Below are 6672 nucleotides of genomic sequence, written 5' to 3' on the forward strand. Positions count from 1 at the left end.
GACTCCTTGATGTAAGATAATGGCGGTAGATCTTGTTAACCCTAGAATTGGGTTAGCAACAGGCACTCGTAAATGGTTCAATGGAATACTTCTTATGGCGTAAACTATGATGAATCCCGTGTGAGACTGTACTTCATGTATGTATTTTGAGATTAAGCATTGTATAAACAATAGGCCACTTATGGCCTTGTATGTAAGTTTCTGTTCATAATACAAGACACTCTCCCATTGTACAATTGAGTCTTACTCTTGATTTTGTATGTAAGTTTCTCTCATAATACAAGACACTCTCCCATTGTACAATTGAGTGTTCCTCTTGCTTCTCTACTATATCCTTATGCTGGTGTAGCTACCATAGGGGTGAGGGGGAGGAGTTTGTGTCTGCCGAGGGCACTACAACTGTGTGGCAATAGATCGAGAGGAGGTAGACGACAAAGTAGAGCTCTCTGAAAGAAGAGAGGGTTGCATCCTTTGTAATACATTGGTAAGCTCATTGTTGCTTATTCAAATAACCTTTACGCAATTAAAAGGAGCATACATAAAAGCATGTATCTTTTTTAATACTCAAAGGCTTCGGCTTATTTTCAAGAATTTGTATAGCTAACCCCATATGCCTTCCACAAAATGATTTCAAACAAAATTCTCTCATTTAAGGCATTTTGCAAGCACGAAAATAGGTTAGCCCAAATTAAGTGCAATCGTGGGGAGAAGCAAGAGCCAAATCAAATGGGTAGTTTTTTCTAATCAAATATCCACATGTAAGAAGAAATCACCCACTTTTAGACTGTGAATGATCCTTTCGGCATTTATCCATTTTTTGGCACCATTTGCCTAAAGGACACCTTAGGCTTTGGTTTTAAAGGAAGGCCTTATTTCATTAGACTAGTGGCTTGACCCATCCCTGATGACGGGCAAGAGTATTCTTGCATGTATAAAAATGAAGGGTTCGTCTTATCGATCGCAAATTAGTGAAGTGGAGAGAGGTGTTGCTTGAGAGTCCCAAGATCACGGGTTCAAGCCCTCATTGCGCAAGCGATGGCACGCATGGGTGTGTGTGTTGCGTTGCACTTTCTAATTCCAATCAATTCCCAAAAAAAACACTCATCCTCGGAGGGTTAGTAGAGATAAGCCTTATATTTGAAGCCCATGTGTGATGGGCCTCATGGTCCTCAACTTGCCAACCTATATATAAACACACCATGCTTGCCATATATATTCATATAGAAGATTCTAAAGCACTTACATTTCTTTGACTAAAGCACCAAACTTGGCATAAATATACATTTAGCATTCCAACCCAATATAATGTTGATAATCTTAACACACCTAAACAAAGCTTTAAAACAATCTTCAGGCAACTAAATTATCTCTCCTTGGAAGCCTATACTCCTCGCCTCCATCTGGCAAAATAAATTTAAGATAAAAACATTAGCTATTGCAAGATATATTTTTCGAAGAAAAAAAGAAGGAAAAGGACAAAACCTTACAAAATTCATTTGGTGGATCAATATTTGAGGCGAATGGGGTTTGAACACGCTTGTAGATAACTAATATTTGAGGTGAATGGGATTTGAACACGCTTGTAGATAACTAATCAAAAAATTATGTATTGTTTAGTGCCTATGCACAATGAAAACACATGCCTTATAGAGTAACATTTGGATTTAATATCTTTCACATCGTCAATGACACAATAAATAGAATGAAAATTATCATCCATAGGTAGCTCATTTAAATCAAATGAAAAAGGGCCTCGTTCCATATCTCTATGTGCCTAAGCATTCGAATGTTCATTGTTTGATGGGTTTTTGAAGTACTGGAGCATTGGCAATTGCTCTGTTTCTTAAATCTAAGTGGATTCCACCATGGAATCCTCTATGCTCCTCCTTATTTTCAACCCTTCCAAATGTTCCAATTTCATTTTCATTAAAGTAATCCGTTAAATTAGCAACATTTTGTTTTCGAATGCTAGCAAGCCCTTGTCCAAAAATGATTATGGCCTTACATTTATTCTACTTCAACAGCCATTACACACATGTAACCCTACTCCAAATAGACTCAGCTCAATAACAATGTAATTCTTAGAGAAGTTTTTAGTACATAAGTGAGTATAACATATACAATGAGAGAGAGAGAGAGAGAGAGAGAGAGAGAGGAAATAGATGTTGAGACATAGGAAAAAAAGTGTGAGAGAACAAAATAGAAGAGGGTAGTATTGAATTTAAGAAAATAGAAAATTCATAAACATCACCAAAATGGAGAGCCAAATCTGAAAGTTGCAATACAATTTGTCCCTTGAGTAAAAACATCATTACTCTCACAAAATCTCTAGGGAGCTACCCGGGCTTCTAACATACGGCCCATCTTTTTCGTAATAGCATTGAGTCGATTAACATGTATCTTAAGACTCAATACCTCCAAGCCTAAAGTACGTACTTGCTCTTTTAGAGAATCAACTTATTCTTTACATTGCCAATTGCATCCACCTAGACGTTCCCCAATTTCAACATACATATTCTCCATGAAAGAAATCATGTCTAGTTGGTTAGCCTCCATGCGACCACTACTGTCAAGGATGTGATGAAGATGATGAGACAACTCGTCTCTTAGCGTATCTCCCCTTTGGTTGTGTTAAAACCCTAAGATCTCTCTAGATAATTGTTATGCATAAACATGCATAAATCAGGCATAAACTCAACCACCCAACCACCCCCGAGCCCAAGGGATGCACACATGAATAATAATGAAATATATCATACCTCTACCTTGATGTCCCATACCAATATGGACCTCTACACAAGAGACCATAGCCCAAGCCTCCAAGCCTCCAAGCCCCCAAAATTGGTGGCCAACTCATCAATCCAGAGTATATGAACGTTGTGTTGTTCAAATAAAACTCCAAAGTAAGAAAGTGAAACACATGTGTGTAGCACTCAATAAGAAAACCCTAGACACAAGTGATCTAGGCAGAACCTGTCCATGTAAAACTTGGAAAATATCCAATAAAAATCCACCAAAACAAACCGATCAACTGACCCATGATAGAGGCTTAAGAAATTAAGCACAAACCACACTTAAAAAAGTGCAAAATAAATTATCATGGAAAAGTGTCAAAGGTGAAACACACTTTGAACGTAAATTATAGCCATCAAAAGAAATTAAGGAACATGTCCAAAAAGAATGGCTAAATAATGGTAAAAAATCATGAATACATCGTTTAGAATTAATCCAAACATAAATATCCATTAATACGAGGTATAATCGTATTAATAATATGCGAATAACCCGCATCTATCTAATGTCAGCACGAGAAAATGTACTTCAACATTAAATAACCCTCGAAAATATTAAATTCTCGAGAAAAAGAATTATCATGATTTTTTTCGTAATTTTTTCTAATTTTATAGGGCCTCAAAATATGATAATTTTGAATTCCACCAAACCTATCTTATGGCATTCCAAACCTATATTTTTCCAGAAAATTTTTAGCAATTAAATTTACCAAAATACCATTGATATTTTAAAAATATCAATTTTTAGGATTTTTAAAAATAATTTCAGAATATTCCTAATTTTTTGTGAGAATCCCATCGTTCACGAAATTTCTAATTCCGCCCGACAATTCTCAAATCTAATGAAAATTTACAATTTTAATGGATTTTTCTAATTTTTTGGGTCAAAAAATATATTTTTAAAGGAATTTGAATGGTCACGGGCGCCCGAATGGACACACCACACATGCCAAACACCAACCCCACATTTTTCCAAAATTTAAAATAACCTTTGTCTAATTTTTCACTAATTTTCAGGAATTTTTTGAAATTTTTAAATTACCCCGAACGTATTTAGAATACGAACGATCAAAAAATTTCGGAATTCCAACGGTTTTCCCGGAATATGGAAAGCCAAAAGTTTTGGGAAAATGAAAAGACAAAAAAATCGAAATGTGAAAGGTCAAAAGTTTCCCGGAATACGGAAGGTCAAAAGTTTTTCCGGAATTCGAAAAGCCAAAAGGTTTCGGGAAAATGGAAAGCCAAAGGTTTTTCAGAAGATGAAAAGCCAAAAATTTTCAAGAAGAAATTTCTAGAAATTTTCAAAGAATTTTTTTTCCTCAAATTCTAATTTTTCTGGCTTTTTTTCCAAGCTTTTTTTCTTGAAAAATCTCCAAAAGCTTTTTTTTAATAATAAAAAACCTATTTTTTAAATAAAAAATAAAAAAACTTTAATAAGCTTTTAAGCTTTTGATTTTTTTTAGGGGGGGCGTTTTTTTTGCGTACCCCCCCTCCGGTCGCCTGCACGTAGAAGAACTGTGAGAGAGGGACTCTCTCTTCTCCCCTCTCTCCTCCCTTTCCTCTCCATTTCATTCTTTCTCCTCCCATCTCTTCTCTCTCTCTCTCTGTTAATCAGAGAGATTAACTTTAATCCATGATTAAAGTTTTTAATTAAACTTTTTTTAATCATAATTAACATTAATTATGATTAATGTTTTAAAAAATCATCTTTAAGAGATTTTCTCACAAAAAAAAGAAGGAAAAATCAGATTTGAGAGGCGGAGAGAGTCCCACGCACACGGGAGAGCATCTTGTGCATCAACACGCTGTCCCCTGAATTTTAGTAGAAAATTGACAGAAATTTGATCGCATTCCCGCGGAAAAAAACCCGCAAAAAATGTATAAAAATATATTTTAAATCAAAAAAATTCATAAAAAACTAGGAAAAATTTCTAAAAATTCTAGAAAATCAGGGAATCCATTCTATCAAAAATATCCACCATAAACTTTATGGTATTTTTGTAAAAATTTCCATTAATGCTTGATTTTAACCATAAAAAATAGAGAAAAATAGCATTAACTCACGGAATTCCCCCGCAACGTCGATTCGTCCATTGAATTGTAGTAACACACGTTCCAATCACCATATCGATGATCCACGTGCAATTCATCAACACAAATCAATAAAATAATATTTTATTAATAACTATTAAAATTTACTTAAAAAATCAACAATTAAATAGAGATTGCTCTGATACCACTGTTAAAACCCTAAGATCTCTCTAGATAATTGTTATGTATAAACATGCATAAATCAGGCATAAACTCAACCACTCAACCACCCCCGAGCCCAAGGGATGCACATATGAATAATAATGAAATACATCATACCTCTACCTTGATGTCCCATACCATCAAGAGGTATAACTCCAATCCAATAGCATGTAGCATGTGTGAAATGGTAGATGAGTAGATATGGACCTCTACACAAGAGACCATAGCCCAAGCCTCCAAGCATCCAAGCCCCCAAACTCCCTTGAGTGTGCTCCATGCCCCTATTATATAGGAGGGCCCTCAAGTGACTTGACTTTCCATTTCCCATGTGTGACCCTTGGATGCCTGACCGTAACCTTAACCCTTAAGGTTAGTCCTAACCCATGCTCCACTAGAGCTTGTTCCCATGCTCCCATGCTCACAAGCCTAATGTGGGTTAGCCTCCTAGTATATGCACACATAATGTGTATATAACATAGCACACATAATGTACATATAACAGGTTGCCACTTCCACGGATCTCATCCCAAAGAGCATCTAAGTACTCCTTGCAAGCAACCTGATTTTTCTTAGTGCACTCGCATATGTCTGCAATATTTTGTAGATGTTTAGAGTTTGGTTGTCCAGATGGAGACCTTGACCGCGCAAGGTGTTTTGTAGCTCAAACATTCATCAACTCACGCAGGGTAGACAAAGCTACTTCTTCATTGGAAGAATCATTCGCAAGGTTGTTATCATTTTGAATCTCCATTTGCTGAAATCCAAAATTAATATCTTAAGGCTCTACAAATATCTCTTTGTATCTTTGCCAACATATAACTAACCCTAGTAACCTACCTATATACATGTAGATACCTCCTTGATAACTATTATAGATACATATAATTGTCTCTCTAAAAATAATATATTGGCAAAACCATATTTATTTATTTATTACATTTTTAAGAACGTTCATCAGCTAATATAAAACTACTACATGTGTATATTCTCCAAGGCTACTATAGTTTGTAAATTCTCTAAGACCCATTATTCTATCTCTAGAACTCTCTCTATAATCTCAAAGGTAAAAGTCTAATAAATGAAATGTTTCTAGCTTAAGTAGCCAAGCATATCAATATTATAAACTGTTTAGACATGGAAACACACTCCATGAGATAGAAAGAGATATAGAGAATATTTCGATGTTCTTTCTCCTCTGTCTCTCTCTCTCGATTTCTCTCTAGCTAACCAAACATATGAACAAAAAAAGAAGTCTTTATCTATGCATCACATATTGACAAAAAACACACAAATAGACAAAGACAAAAAGGGCAACAAAAAAACTAACCTCAAGTTGAAGAGAATTGGATTCGAAAGCACCAACTTTGATGCTATCGTCCTTGTGCTTGCTTCTACACAATCACACAAAGAAGCCAAAAAAAAAATAAACTTATGATCTCTCTATTATTCTCACCCAATCCTAGCTACATTTCACCCAATCCTAGCTACATTTCACACCAAATTTCACACCAAATACACAATAAAAGGCAAGAGTAACTATTTGCTTATTACATGATTGCGTGTTATGTGTGTGTGTGTGTGAGAGAGAGAAAAATATACAAATAGAGAGAGAGAGAGAGAGAGAGAG

This window comes from Cibotium barometz, chromosome 1 (genome assembly GCF_041138505.1).
Source record: "Cibotium barometz isolate CiBa-2024 chromosome 1, ASM4113850v1, whole genome shotgun sequence".
Taxonomy (NCBI): domain Eukaryota; kingdom Viridiplantae; phylum Streptophyta; class Polypodiopsida; order Cyatheales; family Cibotiaceae; genus Cibotium; species Cibotium barometz.